Source organism: Falco rusticolus, chromosome 12 (assembly GCF_015220075.1).
Source record: "Falco rusticolus isolate bFalRus1 chromosome 12, bFalRus1.pri, whole genome shotgun sequence".
Taxonomy (NCBI): Eukaryota; Metazoa; Chordata; class Aves; order Falconiformes; family Falconidae; genus Falco; species Falco rusticolus.
Window position 1 is genome coordinate 27,317,255 of NC_051198.1, and position 19,828 is coordinate 27,337,082.

Sequence of the window (19,828 nt, forward strand, 5' to 3'; positions counted from 1 at the left end):
GTACTACAAAATAAATGTCTGTATATTTAAAATACTGTTTTACTAAGCTATTTTAGATTCTTATGATTAACAGAGTAACTGGCTGAAATTGATTGTGAAAGAAAAACAAAACATTACAGTTCTGAACTATGGATGGAATAAGGGAGAGCAAAACAGAAACCACTGAACTCAAGGATTTGGTAAGCAAGAAATCCAGGAGAATGCAAACCCCTCAATATATCTTCCTTTCTAGATCAAACCAACTAAGTTTTCAGTCTTCACCAATTTGTAGCTCTTCCAAAACTTCTCATCATTCTTTCTACTGTTAAGAAAACCAAAACACTCCATGAAACTATCAGAGGCATAGCAAAGTGAGAGAGAGAACAATCTGAGCATGTTACTTCAACTGGGCCACTGCTCAGAGCAAAGCGGAAGGATTACTCCAAACATCTTACATGCAATACTTACAAAACCCTACCGTGACCTCCTCACCCCCCGTTTTTAAGCACCCATCAGATGCATAGACAGGAATCAAAATCAGTACTCGCACTGCAGCGAGGCACAAAAAAAGTAAAGCGTAGTTTTAAATGAAGTAGGTAATGAATTGTTTTCCATGTACAAGAAAAGGAAGAAGAAAAAAGCTTTAAGAATAAATTTTGGTCACATAATAGAAGAAATTAATTTTAACTGTAGTTATGCTCCAGGACAGTTAAAGGAGTTGCTAGAATCCCCTTTCGTGTGAGGGTTTTTGTTTTGTTTTGTTTTTTTTCCAGAAAAGAGGAGACAAACACCTCTCAAGGCTGATGGCGGTATTACTGGTCTCCCTCCTCCAAGAGAACACTGACTAGATCATCCAGCTTTCCTGTATGCTAAAGCTCTTCACATCTTCCCTTTCCTTCTGTCCTCATGCGATACCTTCCCTTTTCAGCGTGCCACCTGCTGCAACCACCTCACACTTTCACCTCCTCTCTCCTGTCTCCCTCCCTCTTCTTTATATTTTCTTGCCGCAGCAATTGCCCTTACTTCACTCACTCCGTTGCCCTTGGTTAACAAAACTGACTCCTCAAACCCCCTAATCCCAGACAGGTACCATTCTCACTCCTCCAGGCGAGACCACGTCTCCTCATAACCAAACCCACTGGTTCCTGGCTCCTCACCGGTGTCACTGCTTCCCCGTCTCACCCATCTCCACCTCACCACACATGACCAGCAGCAAGACAAGCTGCACCGTTCTGCACCGGCCCTGAATCAAGCTGCACAGCCTAAGGCAGAAGCACTGGAGGCACAGACTGCAGGCAGGCACCCATCTTATTTGCACGGAGAAAATACTACCTAGAGAGGTGCCTCTCCCCCGATGTAAAAACAATAGACAATAGAAGGCCCACTTCAAAGTATAGTATTCTTTTTCTGCCTGCTTCAAACACTCACCTGATTTATGGCCTGCCAGAAAAAGAACTGTAAAAACTGGCAATGGCTAGTCTGTGTTTTCACACAGAAGGGGCTCATAGGGCACAGCATTACCATTAAGTTCACAGGAAAGACACAGAAACGTTCTAAACCAAACACACTTATACTAGCCTTATACATGGCGATTTCTTTGACACAGCAGCCAACACCTACTAAGCACTGCAGAAAAGAGGTGTCAGCGTACCTTTTTACAATACTGAGATACTGAAAAGTTATTATTAACTCTTTTTAAATGAAGAAAAAACCTGCATCTCCAATTAAAAACCCTGGCTTCATCACCATAATATTGTGCAACTAAATACCTCAGTGCTCACAAATACTGTGCCTGGTGAGTCAGCACACACACCCCTTGCTCACCGAGGCCACCTTCCACTAAATACACCTAAACTCAGTTTTTAGTTTGAACAGCAGTGCCTGATAAGCATCCCAAACACCTTTCTACCATGCAACCAACCAGCCCAGTGAATACCTCAAAAGTAGAGAGCATCCTACTCGCAACTCAGTTTCCAAGTGATGAGGCTAGATGACACTAACTAAACACTACAGATGTGCTTATGATGAGGACAAAGATTCTTCCCAAAGACTAACAGCATTTTCTAAAACCTTTCTAAAATTAGAAGAAACGACCAGGGTAGTAAACTATTTGTTTCAGTAACTTGAAACTAACATTTTTATAAGCATCTACAAAATCAGAGAAGTATCCGTCATGTCAGTAATCTTAATATTCTGAAAAGGTATACTGTATCTAGCACAAAACTATTTTCTATTCTTCACAAAAAGCAGTAGAGACAAAGCAATCCCTCAATTTTCTCCACTTGAAATACCTTCTTCCCTAAAATAAATGTATTGCTAAAAGCTTAGTCTTCTGCCATATTTATTCTACTCCATCTTACTATTCTTCAGAAAGCAATGCGTGTATTCTAAAGCATATGCAAGAGGCAACGATATTCTCTTCTTCAAAGACTTAAGACAAGTAAGTTTCCTAACGTGGCACTTTACCACAGCAGCACAGTGAACTGTTCTAATACTCACGCCAGTTCCATGTATGCGTGTATGTGTGAGAGATTTTCAATACACACACTTCACATTTTTAGATTTAGTATCATACACGAAAATCACCTTAAAAAAAACCCTAGGAAATATTAGCGTTAAGAGTAACTGATAACACTAAATGAGTTGTAGTAGAAAAAATTAGGCTAAATTCAAGTTAAGTAATTATTGAATACTAAGTTTCTGTTTCTGAGACAACAAAAAGCGAAAAGCATCGTGGTAAAATTACCTACGGTTGGTCAACAAGACAAAAAGGCGTAACCTGCTGTGCAACAAGCCTTATTTCTTGCATACTCTCCTCCCAACAAAGCACGTAAGACTGATTAATGAATTTCTGAAATAACGAGTCTGTACTACAAAATACTTCAAATATAAACACACCTCTTGAAAATCTTGTCCTCGTTTCCGAGGGCTCCAAGATAAGGCAAAGTTATAGGCATTATTCAAGCAACTCTAAACCAAATAAATTCTTAAGCAACCAAAGACCAGTGACAGCGTAGTAAACAAGCACTGATCTGGAAAAATTTACTCTAGCTACAACTGCTTCCTTGTAAAGGAAGACCTAATGCACATCCTCATGTTCTGTATTCAGGACAGACATTTACCATAATCTGTAAAACAAAGGAATACTAAATTTCCACTTACACACCTACCTACAGCAGAGCTCTACTCCTCTTTCTGAGCACGGGTTTCCACGTACAAATTCCACCACAATTCAAGGAGAGGTTATCATCATCAAGTTGACACAACCTGGAAGCATTCTGCTTCCACTTCAATTACAGTTTATTTACATTTCCCTTTGAACACAGTCAAAGTTATCACCTCTATTAAAAAATGAATTCAACTTTCATGCCAAGCTACTGCATTTACTCACTGAATAGCACATTTTTTCTTTCACTCTTCTCTTCTTTGATCCAAATTACTTTTTGGCAAGTCCAATTCAGCCTTACTTTGAATAACTGATTTCTTTCCCACATCATTTAATCTCTAAATATCACTTTAAACAAGCGATTATTTTTTCACTCCTGCTATGCCCTACTTATTAGTAACGTAGTATCTTTCTTGAAGTGATTACACAGCTATTGCAGAAGCCCTTCTTCCAAGTTTGACTGCAAGTCAGTCAAGATTTTAGCCTCCAACTTGAAAAAAGTCCTGATCCACCTCACATCCCCACCCCAATTCCTCCTCCAGCAATTTTCACTAATACACTTCCCTCAGTGTACTAGGGCTTGTCTTTAAAATCTAGTCCCCTAGGTATAAACCCACTTTCATATATTCTTCTATTAAACGCAGCTTAAATTAACCTATAATCATTCCGATCTGTGGACATTTTTCCTCTGAATATCCTTCATACAACGCTCTTTAACAACAAACAGTAAAAAATTACACATTTAACAAAGTCTGAAGTTTGGCTTCATCGGTTAATGATTTTGATGACAAGGTAGTAAAGGTGATTTGATCTGAAAATTCTACCACTGTTTTATGGTACCCATGCTTGATTTAAAAAGAAAATCCTTTTTCAGCTGGTGGAGTGATTCAGATGATTCTGTCCTGTAATGTATGTGCTACTGTAAACCTAACAGAAGGGGCAGATTACCTTTACGTTAACGAGGCTATACGCACAAGGCTTGAAGTGTTCTACTCTTCCTCTCCAAACTAGTAACCAAAAAACAGCAGGAGCAGAAATACAAAAATCAATGCTAGAATTCACTGCAGAAGTGTTTTGAGTCTCGGTGACCCACTTTTAACTTTGAACACTAACAGACGACTGCAGTAACTAATTCAATCTAGTTAATAATTAACATTTGTGCATTCATTACAACTAACATTCTGTCCTAGAAAAAGAGATGAGCTAGATGCACCATGAACCATTGAGTAGAAGCTATTCGATTTTCTCACATCAGCTATTTCATGCATCTCTTGCCGTAAAAATTAAGCGGCTAGCGTGAAGTGGCAGTAAACACACAGCCCTTAAAGTGTACCATTGCAGCAGTGTGGTCAAAACACTTGTTTGAAGGGGTTTTATCCACGCAGAGTAGCTAGTACAAATGGACATCTGAATTGTCATCTCAATGATTAAAACAAGAACTATTTATCAACGTATCTTGCCTCTCTGAAATAGGTGTTATCAAAACTCTACAAAAATGGTTACGCTGTGAAAATAACACAGCAATCAACACATACATGAAATGACTAAATTATGATGCAAGTTCATAAGCTATAAAATGGATCGTCCTGATCATATATAATTGTATAAATTATATATATCATATCATTGTATAATCATGACATTATACACTGTTTTTGCAGAGACTAACTCTTCAGTATTTCAAACCTCTTGACAATGTAATTATTGTCTAAGATCACAATACTTGCAATTTTCCCCATTTTAGATGTTTTGTTAGCTTCTTAAATCTTGTCATAGAGATCTGCCTTCACACCAGAAAAAGTTACCAAGTTAAACAGTAAAGAAACTGTGTTTGCCTTGGTTTCCTGATCTCAATTCCTAGGCAATTCAGCTGTCTCCCCAGTTCCCTCTGCTTTGCAAACGCTCATGTTTCATGAGAAAACTTGAATTTTAAGACTGGAACATCACCTCCACTTCACAATAACTTCAATCTTAAATACACTAACCTGTTAAACACTAAGATCTACAATAATAGGGATATATCTGTGTTCACCTGGAGAACTTCTGCTCAATTACAATACCACCTACCTCTACCCCCACGTTTTAGAACAAACTGCATCATATTTACTGGTGATAGCAGCAAAAAGAGATTGTATTTCACAAGAGTTCTTTCATTTTAAAACTTTCACAGACATGACAATTCATACCTTACTTAATTATATCCACATGGACAAGCACAAATAATCATTCAACAAATCCAAACCTTTACATCTGAATTTTTATTAGTATTTGGGAACATGATTTGACTCCAGAGTGGGCTAAATCTGCAGACAACGTTCCTCTAAAGAAAAAAACCTACAGATTTTTGTATTTGTGTATGTTATAATGTATACATAATGCATTGTATAAAAAAAAATATCCATCGTATAAGTCTCATATACACAATGGTATTATCAGCACTACTTGGAAAGTCCCTGAAAGTTCTGACAAAAACATTTTTTTCCTTTTAGGGCAGGGAGAAAAGTAGTTACTGGCTTCCTTTACTAGAAAAACAGGAAAATAAAGTTTTAAAAACAAACATAAGATTAAAAAAACCCTAATCTAATAAGAATGCATTTATTACATTACTGTAAAACATTACTATAAAAACTGGAAGAGATGTTAAGATGCTTTCTTGTAATATCAGTTATAATCATGTCAGTTATCCTCTATCCTCCTTTTTAAGGAGTGTAACTTACTATACCCTTATCTCACACTGAAAGCCCAGTATTTGAACTGAAAGTAGTGCACAGGTTACTACTACTTCGTACTTAATTTTTCTAATCTTTCCTTACCTAAGTTTCTACATAAGCAAATATTTCTCATTAAATTGAAAGCAAAAATTCAGTCTAGAAAGCGCCACTACAAACAGCCCAAACAGAACAGCAGCTCTAGCCATTTAAGCCTTTAATTGTGCAGTTTTAATATTAAAAGTATTAAAAACACATCAGAGGAAGAAAAAGATAGAGACCTATACTAATCACTTCTTTCCAACTACAAAAAAAAAAATTTGTAAGCTCCAACCGGAAAAAGAATATTTAAAAGCATAATTCTGTAGTCACTGATTATTTGTGCTAATACATTATTTAGTGGAATAACTAACTCAAAGGTGAGTTGAAGAACGATTTTGCTCACGCTGGAAAATTAAGACTCCTTATCAGCATATCCATTGTTTAGGTTTGTGCTAACTGCAAGTGCCAGAAAGCTTTATCTGAACAGGGATTTTCACTAGTTCAGCTAATCCAGCAGTAATTATTGGAAAATGCTATTTTAAAGTATAAAAGCAGCACAATCCAGCTGGCATCCCATGGGCCTCTTTCATTGTACAAGATGGCTGTCACGGAGCTAGAAATTTAGCATGGCTTTCATTACTCTAGATCAACAATCCAACCACTGTATTATCTTTCCAGCTGTAACTTCATTTTAAAAAACATGTTTTCCAGGCAATCTTGCATTATTTTAGTCACCATTTTAATATATTATGTTACTGTCTACGATAGTCATTTCAGCGCTAAGATATCCCAAGCTTCATGCCACAGGACAAAGTTCTGCTATTTACACTATTTACTATTACTGGGTTTTTCCAGTGTCACAACACCCTTACAAAAGGTACACTCAGAAGTTTAATCTTTAAACCACACAGGGAGTGTCTTGCATCTTCCCTCTTAACAGAAGCTTTGGGAATCCTACTCTCTAACCAGGGTCTTTATTTTCTGCTTGCAAAGAAAGAGATTTGAGGTAGTTTGGGGTTCTTCATTTGGGTTTTGGTTTTTTTGGTGGGGTTGGTTGGTTTGTTTTGGGGGGAAGGGGGGTGTTTAACTCAACCTACAGTCATATACTATGCCATAGAGCACACATCAGTTTGGTAACACCAGCTACACACACGATGAGACTTAGTTCCATCTCCTGTCGTTACCTGCGCCACAAATGCACTCTTTGAGGTAAGTAACGTACAAACCAAGGGGCTAAACACAATACTGCATTTTCAGACTACCTAGGCATACATATTCTGAAATACACTATGCAATCAGCTGCAAACTTAAGGTAAGCAAACAAGAACAGGCAGACTGCACTACCAAACTTAAAGTGGGCAGACACAGAGAAAAGGGATTTTTATCAGTTTTATGCCATACGTGGGCATAGGCTACAACCACAGTTCAGTTAGCTGGTCCCTGATATTGTATAACCCATTTTCCATTTATGTACATTCAATTGTTGAGACCCGCTTCTTAAAAGGCACATGATGAAATGTAACAATAAAATTCAGTTAATGTCACATGAAACAAAGTCAACAGAACTTAAGTTTACACTTCTGCATGCATAAATTTAAAAGGTAATGTTCCAGAAAACACTAACAAGCTTATTATAGACTTCAGAAATTACATACTTTAAACTTTTTTCCATTATGACCTTGTTTTCTCCTATATCAGCACATTAGTTGAGAGGGTTTTGTTTTGTTTTTAAATGTTATCATGATCTTTAAAAGCAAAGAGGTAAACTCCTTGTTCTCTGTCCTCTAATGTACAAAGAACAGCATTCATCGCATCTATGAAGCACCTCAGGGCTGCATGTCATTTGTTTTGGAAAAAAACCTCCTTAAGGCTGTCAAGCAAGGCTGTTGAGATAAAGCCTTTCAAGACTTACATCAGGGTTTCCCAGACACTATGTGTACCAATAAGTGCAGGCTAATCATATTTTGTCAGACTGCACACTACTTCCGAATCCATCTACCAGCATGCCAGCGAGGATAATGTAAGCATAAATTATTAGAAGCATGTGCTATCCATGCAGCTGTTATGCTTCTGCATCCTCACACAAGTTGCCTCAGAACTGCTTCATGGTTTGGGTTTGGGTTTTTTTACAAAATTATAATTGAGACAAATGGGATTCACAAGAAGCAAAAACAAGGAGGGGGACTCAAGGTTCTGATTGCCAGCAATGAGTGAAAAAAAGCTACAGAAAGGCTATTTTGGACGGCAGGAGAAAAGGAGCTCCAGCAAACTGGCTAGCTACCCCATCAGCACAATCCACTGAATAATCCAAAGTTCTGGTTTGGTTTAGAAACCAGTTACTTCAGCTTTTATTCCAGTGATCAAAGGCTGCCAGTGACCTAGGCACTCTAATCAAATCCAGGCCTTGTTAAATACAGTAGTTTGAACATCAGTAGCTGTTTTCCTTATGGTACTCGGTCAGACTAACAGCATCATCTGCACTGAAAGCAGGATTCAAAGTTTATTTAAATCCTGGTATGGCAACACAGCTCCCTCCACTAGCAGGGACTTCAGGCAGTGTTATTGAACAACTAATACCTGTTCAATCAAGTAGGCACACAAACAGATGTTCACAGGAACAAGAATCCTCAAAAAACCCCAAACAAACCAAACCAAAACCAAACAAAAAGCCCAAAACTTTGACAGTCAATTTAAAGAAAATATCCACATTAAAAAATAGAGTAACAAGCACCAAGCTGCAGTCTTACCTCTTCCTGCTTAACAACAGTCAGAAAAGTAGTCAACACATTTTAAGTGAGCATACAAAGCAACTGGAAAATTCTAGGTATGAACCATGTACTATTCACAATTCCTCAAAAAGCACAGCATACTGTGGGACCCACCATAAGCACCAGCATTTACTTCACCTAAAGAAACAGTTAGAAAAGCCTTCAAAGGGGTGAAGCAGCATCCTGAACAACCCAGACTACTGTGGTGTCAGGGAAAGACAGGGAAAGAGGTTCAGTTTATGGAGCAGACTCATGATAGTACGAATTAAGTCTTCTATATATGAAGCCAATAGGGAATAAAAAATAGGTGTATAAAACAGTTTCTTCACCTCCATTAAGTAACCAGCATTCATACTGTAAGGTCTAGAGATGTTAACACTGGCTTAGCCAAAACAATCCAAATAGTATCATGAAATAGTGCATGTGGGAAAAAAAAGCATTTAACTGTTAGGGGTCATTTGGGAACCGTTTGTGATAATCTGGCTCAGGTAGCTCAGGCACATACAAGACTATAAGCAAAGTATCACCTTGCTACCAGGAAAGACAAAAGACCACATAGAATAGACGGACACTACCTTTCATCACTACCCAACTTACTCTGGGGCATAAAAAGAAGGGGGGGGGGGGGGCAAATAAATAAAAGCACTGCACACTAAGTATATGGTTTTGGTATTTAAAACATTACTATATAAATTAGTAAAATGGAGGTAGGTGTAAAAACTAAAGGATAAGGAAGAAGTAACATGGATTAGCTTTCTAAAACCATGAGCAAAAAGTATGCTTTGAACTACAGCTGACATACAAATTGGGAAAACACTTCAGAAGGCAGAAATGCATCAAAAAAGACATGGGAATTACAAAATAAAACAGCTAACCACTCAGTGCAGGGGAGAAAACCTGGGAACTAACAACAACCACCATAAATAAGAACGAGTAATAGGAAAATTCCCCTAACAGCTAACAGCTACAGAAATTAAATACTAGAAGAGACTATTTAGAAACGCTGTGAAATCTCATGGAAGATCCTGACAAAGTTAGACATGTCAAGAGAAGTTTATTTGATTCTTGGTTAACTCAGTGGTTTAGAAGTGTCCCTGTGTGTAGGCAGCCCTTGAGCCTTGCCAGTGCCGGAGCACACTTCTAGGCAGCAGTAGCATGCACCCCTTTCTGACACCTCCATGGGGAGGGGACAGAACCCAGCTGTACGGATCCCCCCTGTGCAGCAATGCCTGTCAATGCCAGGCAGAGACTTCGCCGCCCCAGCACACTCAGCTATCTGCTGCAGAGGAACCCTGCCACAGAAAAGACCACCACTGGCTTTATGCAAAGTAAGGTCAAGATCCAGCAGAGTTACCGAATGTATTGCAGCACTCCGTAGGTACCGATTTTACCATCTTCAGATCAACAGGATGCTGTTTCGGAAGGCATGGAGTAAGAATCAATCAGCCAAATTAATCTGGCTCATATGTTCCCAGACCATGGCTCTGGTCCCACATCTGCACAACACCCAAGGAGCATGCATAATTTCATTAGGATCTGAAGCTACGGCTCAACTAATCGGCAATTACAGCACCAGCCAGTGGACCAAAACACCATGCTGTGTCATCTGAGCCTCTGCATCACAGCCTTCAATTTCTGTGGCAGTAAAAAACACAGATGCCCAGAATAACCCAGCTTCCTTTAACATTTGAGACAAAACTACATGTAACAAACATGTAAGCAAGGATCTAAATGCTCACACAGTAGTAGTTTAGGAAATGGAAAGGGGTCGTCTTGAAAAATACACACTGAATTCAGAATACCTCATCAACACAAGTGGGACAGAGCTTTATATCCTTGTAAGTGTTCTTAACTGGTTTGTTCTCACCCTTCTCCAATTGATTTGTATTTGGCATATCTGCCCAGGATAAACAGTCCCTCAAATGCAGTCATGTCTAGAAATGTTCCTGGTAAATTATGAGTTGGCACATGATTAATTCCGAGTCCCAGGATAACAAATTAAAGAATGAGCCCTTTACGGTTAAAGCAGAATGTTCCACCTCCTTAGAGACAAGGCTTCCAAAAGACATACCAAAGACTTTCAGGGCTGCTGACAACCAACCCAACACAACCCCCCTCAAAAAAATTAGGGCAGTACTTGCATAATAATGGTCCTAATCAAAATGTTTCCCATCTGCTGATGGACAGACTAAATTGTATGTTTTCAAGGTCAAAAAGCAGCATTTGTCCTAAAGATTTCAGGGAAGTTGAGAGATAAATTCCAAGTTTCAAATATTATGTATGGTAGCATATATGTAGAGATTACTTCTTTGGGAGGAAAAAACAAACCAGATATCCTTCCTTTACCTTCACATAAGAGGCATTTACATTACTGTTCTGAGAACCAGGAGAAACTCCACATGACATTATAATATATCCTTAGAGATGGTCCTCACAAATTATGGGCGACTGGCAAAAAAGAAGAGTGAGGATGAATAATCAACATCATTCCTAGAACCAATTAACCTTTAGCAATAATTTTCCTTAATATGAAATAACTAATCCCTGAACTGTCTAGGAACAGACTCTTAGCTGCAGATCCCAACAATTCATATAATAAAACTAATAAGTAGAACTACACTAAAAACAAAATTAGGTTTCAGTTGTTTCAGATTATGAAGGTGCCTGGTGGAACTCATTCCGCTGTGGTTACTCAAATGGTACTTGTTACAGCGGATAAGAAAATACATGTTTTTCCCTCAGACAGTCTGGATCTTCATCTGCTTCTAAAAGTTTTGGGGTACAGATGGTTCCAAAAGTCCTGAGCATGTAGAGCTTCTCTTCACATGCAGCGAACTGTCAATGTTGATACTAAAATGCACTTGAGTTGTTCTAGAAGTCCTGGGATGTTAGTCAGCACAAGCATCTGCAGGTGCCTGGCAATGACAACTATGGTACTATCTGTTCACCACCTTAAGAAGAGGTTACACCACCTCTGCAGCACAGCCGCAGAGGCATACATGCATTAGCTTCTCAGATGCTGCTGACCATATTTTTAAGTCTCATTTCATTTCAGTTATCAATAATTTCAGATGTTTATCCTCTAGCTGCTACTACTGCCATAGCAATAAGTAACAACAAATGCCTGAGCAATCAATCTTATCAATGTCCCTGAGAAACTAGGCATCAGTTCTCCTCTGTAATCCTACCGTATCTGGATAAATCCTAACACACTGCCACAACTCTGATAATTAGATCCAAACAACTGACCGCTGAAGGTTAAACAACTATTAACTCACTCTTCCTAAAAAAAGTTTGAGCATTTCAGGTTTGTGGTATTTGTTGCTGCTTCTGAAATAAGCCATTTGCTCTCCAAAGCACTGTGAACAACCTTTCATGCTAGATGCATAAATATGTATAAAGGATGAAAAGTAAACACAGAACCTCCTTTTCTGCTTTTTGTAATAGATTGGTCTGAATCTGCTGCAACAAAACAAAGAAAATGGTGTAGGAAAGTTTGCATGGATGTTCTTTGTCCCAGAAGCAGGTTACTGCTATCCCTGCTCCCCTTTTGTATATAAACTCACATTTTTAGAAATACTCGTTAATGGAAGCTTAGACAGACTTAAATTTTGCCTATAGATCAGCAACATTTGCAGTCATCAAAACACATAGAGGAAATTTATGGTTTTAAAAGTTTTGACTTTAGCATATATAAAGATTACATTTTTAACAAACGGGATTAAAAAAACCCCGTTAGAAGGTACACAAGGTCTGTTTTCAGAATGCCTGCTCCAATTCCTGCCCTATGCACATCATTTGACTCAAAGCACAATCAGAAAGGCAACAGGTCCTCATTTTTCACATACCAATTTTTAGCTTGAATCAGTGAATACTGTCTGAGTTTACATGACCATAGCTCTAATGGAAAAAAACATATCTTTAATTTGAAGAAATAAAGAAAATTCTCTCTCCCCAAACTTTTAAGTACTTCAAATACTTTTTGATACCATAACCATAACATCACTTATTATTCTTAAGCAGTCTCCAGTCTTACAAACCATACAATTTTGGCCACAAAAACACTGCCTTACAAAGTCCCACATGCTTGATGATCTGTGGCTGTTTAAAACAACTTTCCGTAAATTCCCATACATAAACCATATACCTTAAAGACTCTGTTTCCGATGTCTCTGAAGCTCCTTCACTATCAGAAGAAGCCAAAGCATTGACTCTATCATTTCACCATATTTTGCACTGTTTTAAGTGGTGTCTACTGAAGCAGTGCATTATTGCAGAATCTGCTGAAACTCCTGACAGGGAGGTGAAGCTTTTTTTTTGTGTGTGCCAAAAGCTCCCTACAGACCCCTTCTCCAGCTGATAACCAGAGCCTGCTGTTACAGCTAAGAACGCTTACAAAGGAGAATTTCAATACACCAGCGCCTTCTCTGAAGAGGCAGCCATAGCGTTAAATTAACACGTACTGTAATGATTAGTACTGTGGTCTAGGTTTAGTTTAGCTGATGTAGCCTGGATTTAATTCACCTGAAATCTCTATACTTACACTTAATAAACAATCCCATCATTTTTATTTTTATCAGAAAAAAATATTTCTTCTTGCTTAACACTTCCTGTTCAGTTTCTTTTCTCTACACTGATGTAGAATTACAACAGCCAAGAAATGCTGTTCTCTGCAAGGTGTATGGGGTGAGAGCAGCCAGAATCATGTCCACCCTTCATCAATATTCAAATTTGGTTACTGCTGTGATAAAACTCAAACCAAATGATTAAATAATAATAGCAAGTTGCTATACACAGAATTTCATTACCAATTTGTTGTCACTACAACTTTAGTATCAATTCCAATTTATTGCAGAATTTCAAGTTTTTTGTACTTTAATCTAAGTAACATTATTATATATGTCTATAAAAACAATTATCCAAAAAAAATCTACAGCCCATTCATTTATTTAAAAAAAAAAAAAGAAATCAAATCAGTCAAACTTTGAACACCTTCTCAGTCAAGAAGTTGAATTTCCTAGGGGAAAAAAAACAAACATGAAAAGAAGTTACATTGAAAACAGCAAAGTACACTCTAATTTTTGCAGCTAGCTGCCTGCAAAAATACTGCAGAGAAAGAAAATAGTTAACTACAAAGTCTGGCACCTTAACTGGATCAAAGAGATAATTCATTAAGTTCACAACAGTTCTTAAAGGAAACATAAGGCAGAATTTTTATGTATTAAAAAAGTTACCCACCTTAATATGGAGTTCTGTGCAAGCTATTTATAAAGGCACCTCATTGTGGTCAGCCTACATTCTTACTAGGTGCTACCCCTTTGTAATTCTAACATACAAGATAAATAAGGCCTTTTCTGCATCATTCACTGTTGCAAAACATCCAGAAGAACCTAGTTTGGCCTAAATTTAAATTACATAACCTCCGCTTCTTTCAACAGGAGCTTTACAAGTGTAAATAGACAACTTTTGGTCCTGACATGGAAATTTAACAGAATTTTGAATGAACTAGAACACAACTATGTCTTCTTACATACAGCTACGTTCACTCTTTACAGGCCGCAATTGTCAGACAAAAAAAAATATTGCTGAAAGTAAATATACCTTCTGTGTATACTAGACATGAACTTTTGTAAACAGCAGTTCAGATTCCCCAGGACAAATCAATTTCTTGTATGTACTTCAACATCAGACTGTTAACCTCTTCAATATCCAAAGCCCACAGAATTGCCACCTTCTGTCACTTAAGTGCTACTCCTGTTCATAATGGAGGATGTAAGAGAGAAATCAAGCCCAGAACCTTCACTAGTGTCAGATTAAGACTTAAAAAATATATAAAAAAAAAACCCAGAAATTTGTTAAAATTCCCAGAGTAACCCTAACATTGATGATAGACAAAATATGCCAACCCACAAATATAAGCCACAAGGATATCATAGCCAGCATACAACTTATGAGTAACTTGAAGCATTTCACTACGTTTTAACCATGACACAGTAAAGTAGGTGGGGGTTGGGTGTTCCAGGCAATAAATGCTTACACTGAAACCCTCAAGTGTCAAGGAAAACACTTCTATCGAAGTCACACTATATAGAGTGCTGCCACCATAACTATCTTCTGAGGTCACCACGTTTTCTCCAGCTTGGTTTTACAACTCTCATAACAAGAAGATAGACAAAAGGAATGTGGAACAGTCAATCGATACTACCACATCATAAAAATCTACTGACTTTTCTCCTGACATACAAGGGTTCTGTAAATTTAAAGTTTTAGAAAGACTTCGTACCAGCATTTCTGCATTACTACTAAGCTTGCAAATATAACATTCTTCTGTGTCATACGATTTCTGTTTAATGTATTTTGTTCTAAATACAGTTACCTAGCTATAGTTAAAAAAAAAATAGAGAAACAAAGAAAGAAAAACAAGCAAAGCTGTACTGACCTGTAATATGAGTAACAAATGAGGTACAGCAGGACAGTGACCTGAAGCAATAGCTGCAAGGAAGCCTTGTTCTTGCATACTGTACATCACACACAGGAGTTGTACAATTTTCAAGCTCTTCCCTCCAGCCATAAAAAATTACGCAACATGTACTGCCTCTGTGCTACATACTCAAAGAATACTTTTATAGAAATGGTTTCATAAAAATATTACAAACTGCTAGAGCAATCACTAAAGTAACCTGTCAAAAAATTGTCAAAATGTTTAGAAAGATCTCTCCTTACTAGTGCAGACCTTTCTTTGCTAAAAGGAATAAATTGGAAGGTGCTATTTGGATAGTCTGAAGTACTTCATCTGTGTATCAACTTAATCCATGCTGAGGAACAAGAACAATGCCCTCTTGGCCTTAGAGTAGCACAAGCAACACGACTGCTCCTCCTGTTCGTTTCACTTGCAAAGAAATATATTTACTATACTGTACTACATACCATAAAACAGATTGCTTAACAGAAGCAGAACTCACAATGAGAAGGAAAAGTGAAGCCAGCTGCCAAATTTAGAATTTTTATTTGACTTAACATCAATCCCTACCACCCTAAAAGTTAATAAATTACATACAAAAACACTGAATTTCTGGACTTTGTTGCTATGGGAAGTTATGGAGGCAGGTAAAATCAGCAGGCTAAAAAAAGAGATTAGAAGATTTCAGGGATAATGGGTTCTTGGGGGGGGCAGGGGAAGGGCTCAACAGGCATGTTCCAAAACATGTAGAAACAGACAATGGATTCTAAGGTGTCAGCAGAGGGGGAGGAAAAGGGATCACTAAGTGGCTGCAGGTAGGTTTTTTCCAAGCAGCTTCTCCTACTGCTACTCTCCAGGACAGGGTACGGGACTAGATAAACCGCTGGTCTGCCCCAACAGGACACTTCTCTAATTTTTAATGCTACTCTAATACTGAAATCTCTCTAGTCCACACAAAACCTAACTCCTTCCACCAGCAGGGAATCCTAGAACTCTGAAATTTCTCTTGTTTGAACTACACATCCTGTTTTCTTTGTTTTGTTATCAAGGGAGTTAAATCTAAGATAGGAAGCAAAGTCATTTAGATTAAGAGTCATTTTCTATTGTTTTTAGTAGTCAGAAGGAAGTCCTAGTTTAAATATACAGCCACACTGCCCAAAGATCAACACTGGGGAAATCTTTGCAAGCTTTCATTTTTAAATCTGACATCAATTTTCGAGATAACAGCTTTTAAAACTATTTGCATGATTCCATAGGAGATCTGCTGCTACACTACTTTCGATATATTCTTATGTAATATTTCATAAGAAACCAATCAACCTAAACCAAGTCTTTAAAAGCCCTGTTCGCTAGTTAATCAGGCAACATCACAAAAGCATTGCTATATGCCCCTTTAATAGCATGTTATCAGATGTAACAAATATAAAAAGACACCACACTGAAGTACAATGCAGACTAAGACTGAATTTGAGACAATGAACACATCTGTGTGCTCCACAGAAAATCAAACCCAAAACCAAAAACAACTGTGAAGAGTTCAGTATCCAAATTTTATGCTGGGGGGGGGGGGGGGGAAGAGGGAAAAGAAAAAAAAAAGATAAATGATGGCTTCTGCAACAGGCAACAGCAAAGAAGCATGCATTATGTGGGTTAGTGACGCTATTGCACTTACAGGCTAGATGTGAACAATGTTGTCCTCATTACTATCACAAACACAGAGCTTTTAATCTCCATGGTAAGGAATTATCCAGGAAGGGCGTTTAGACTTCCAAAAGACTCTGAACAGGAAAGCTGAACACAGTGAACTTTATAGGCTTCTAGAGATATACTGCCTGTAGTCATCTTAAGAATGTAAAAGCAAAACCAGGCACATAAGTTATGCTCTCCCACATCTCAGCTCCCCACGGCTCCTGATGGGAAGTCTGCCAATATTATCACCGGTCACTACTCAAGACCAGTACAGCAGTGCAGCAGGTCTGGCTAGACAATGTCAAAAAAGAAAAACAGCTCCTGCTATTGCTTCAGCTGGAGAGCTAACAATAGATGCGGTGCATTCCACGCATCAAACAGAGCTGCAAATAATCCCAGCATTTTTTGCCATGGTCACACGGAGTACACAGGCTGTCAGCAAAGTCCTCCCCAAACTGGGGAAATATCTTGGGGCTTCTGTAGCCTGCAGCCACTTTTTTAAATGGCTTTTTAAATAATTGCTGAAGATGAGCTTAAGTGAATAGATTCTAAAGTGGTCTGAGCTGACCAAGCCTTGCCTAAAACTGTAGATCAAGACATTCTAAAGCTAGGAAACAAAAGCTTCCATTTTAGACAAGAAGCCATTTTGCAAACCAGACACATAAAAAAATGTACAAAATGCAAACTAAATTTAGGATTAGTAGTTCAACTGAAGTTTGTCCAGTTAATCCCAATCACAGATAAAAAAAGAAAAAAGATCTTTGTAAGAATAAAAGAGCATTTTTAAAAATAGTTTTATGTCACATTACAAAAAAATAATGTCCAATTAACTTCAAAAATTTTAAAGACAAAAATAATGGCAAAAAAGTAGATCTACAGTTTTAGACAAAAAATAGGATTCTGCTTCTGATTTCCACAAAGCTTGCAATGAACTACAATTTTAGCAAGCACTGGGCATCACTCATCAGCTTTTACTGAAGTTTAGACAAAGCACAGATCAGATAAGCTTCATAAACAACATTTATTTTGACCAAGCATAATTAAGTTCCAACACTCCAAACTGAGCTAAGTTATTGAAGTAAAACACGGAAAACAAGGAGAATAGCTATGTGCATTAACACAAGTTGGAAAACTCCACTACAAATCAAATCCTCTTTATTAAATTTTTTGGTAGCGGCTCTACAACCTCTGGGCTACAAACCCAAGCTATAAAGATGGCCTTGTGGATGTTCTCCTGATCATCCCATCTACAGATATGTGTAACCCTACAGTAATCATCTGGAAAGCACACTTGGCAGGTTCAGCTAACAGAAAGACACCGACTGCCAAGCGAACAGAGAAAGCATTTGTTTCATTAAGAACTCCACTGGCAGAGGTTTAAAATGCAAGTATCTATTTCAGATTTTCATTTGCGCCTTTTCTGGCCCCGCTGGTGAAGACGTACAGGTGAGAGTGAAAAGCAGGCACTCATTTTTCGAAAGGAACATGATGGTACGGCTAAGAAAAACGGTCACTTAGCTTGCACTCTGGATTTTAACTTAGTATGGTAAATTAAATTCTTTCTGTACTTGCAGTCACCAGAGCTAGATAATAAGACTGGACGCTCTCCTCACTCCCATTCCCCTTCTGATCTGTTCTTCCATATTATCTATGAAGCGTTTTAAGCCTAACATCCGACAGCGAGACAAGCAGCATGAAGTTACTCACAAACCTAAAGGTACTTTGCAGTATACAGTAGATTAAAGGAACTCCATGAAAAGACCGTAACGGCAAATAGAAGCTTGTTGCAACACAAAAGAAAAGCAAAATGAAAAGGCTTCTACGTTTCTGAGCCATTTTGCAGACAGAAGTGGTCATATTGACAATTTTTAATGACAAATCAGCTAGTTTCTAGAAGTAATACATGATTACCAGTTTAACAGCTTATCCCCTAAGTGCACCAACTAGCTACACAGAAAATTAGTATTTGATAACACTGTGTAGCAGTATTTCCAACACTGTCAGGCTGCTGTGGAACACAAATAAGCCATGTACAAAGGCAGCAAACTGTGCCTGTCTTCTCAGGTAGTATTTTTGCAAGGTGCAGAAGCCACGACTACTGCTAATTACATCTCAGCAAAATTAACTCCCATGGTACAAAACAAAACAGCTTCAGTGATTTATTTACAAGTAAAACACTTCTGCTCTAAAAACAAATTAACTTGTACTGTAGGAGAAGAACATACTGACTGTAAGTCACAAAATGCTCCCTGTCAGACTTCCTTGAAGATTTTTAAACTATGTAGATTCCTGTTACGACAATATACCTCATTCTGACGAAAACCTGTATTTCTCCTGAAAGTCATACAAAGTTCAAGCATTTTAGATTCACTACTCTGCTACAATCCACTGCAGCGAGCAACAGCCTGGGTCAAACTGAAAAGATTTTAATCAGGCACCTGCAACACACAGGTAAGGGAACAAAATCTGAAGCATACTGCAGTTGTGTAACTATAGCAAAACAAGTTTATGGTACAAAGTGGGTTATTCCTGCATAACCAACCTCCTCCCCTCTTTTAGGTTATTATCAGTAGCCCAACATCATACCCCATGAACTGTTACACCCTGCTTGGATCCCAAAGAGGGTAATCCTTCTTGAGACGATGCCTTGAACATTACCAGGCAATCGCGTACCATTTTCACTCTTTATCTTTTAGTCTTTTCTCTGCAAATACTATTAGTGATGCTAGCAACAGATTGCTCCATGCTGCTTTTTACAAAGCTCACGTTTTCAACTGCGTAAAAATTTGCAAGCTTCAACCACAACAGATGACATTTTTGTATACTTTGTGTCTGCATTTAGTATGGATTTTTTCCCCATGAGAAAACTCTTGAATGTCATAGCTACAAGTCTCAGTTTTCAGGAGACTGCAGTTGTTGGGCTTACACTGAACAGATTCCATTCCAAGCTGAGGGGAGGCTCCGCAAAATTTTCTCTGAATTTACCACCACTGTATTCTCAGCTAGTGTTCAGAAC

At 38.1% G+C, this 19,828-nt stretch overlaps 1 protein-coding gene across 9 annotated transcripts in view; it reads right to left on the minus strand.

Annotated features, from left to right (window-relative positions):
• ENAH (ENAH actin regulator) overlaps positions 1 to 19,828 on the minus strand; it is a 99,431-nt gene that overhangs the window by 61,498 nt on the left and 18,105 nt on the right. Inside the window, exon 1 of one of the 9 annotated variants that reach the window (XM_037405316.1) lies at positions 13,902 to 14,194. The exons of 7 other annotated variants lie outside the window; for them this stretch is intronic. The gene's annotated coding sequence lies outside the window, so the exon portion shown is untranslated. Of the gene's footprint in view, positions 1 to 4,093; positions 4,210 to 13,901; positions 14,195 to 19,828 lie in introns of those variants that run through there. One more of the 9 variants, XM_037405317.1, reaches the window with a different exon arrangement.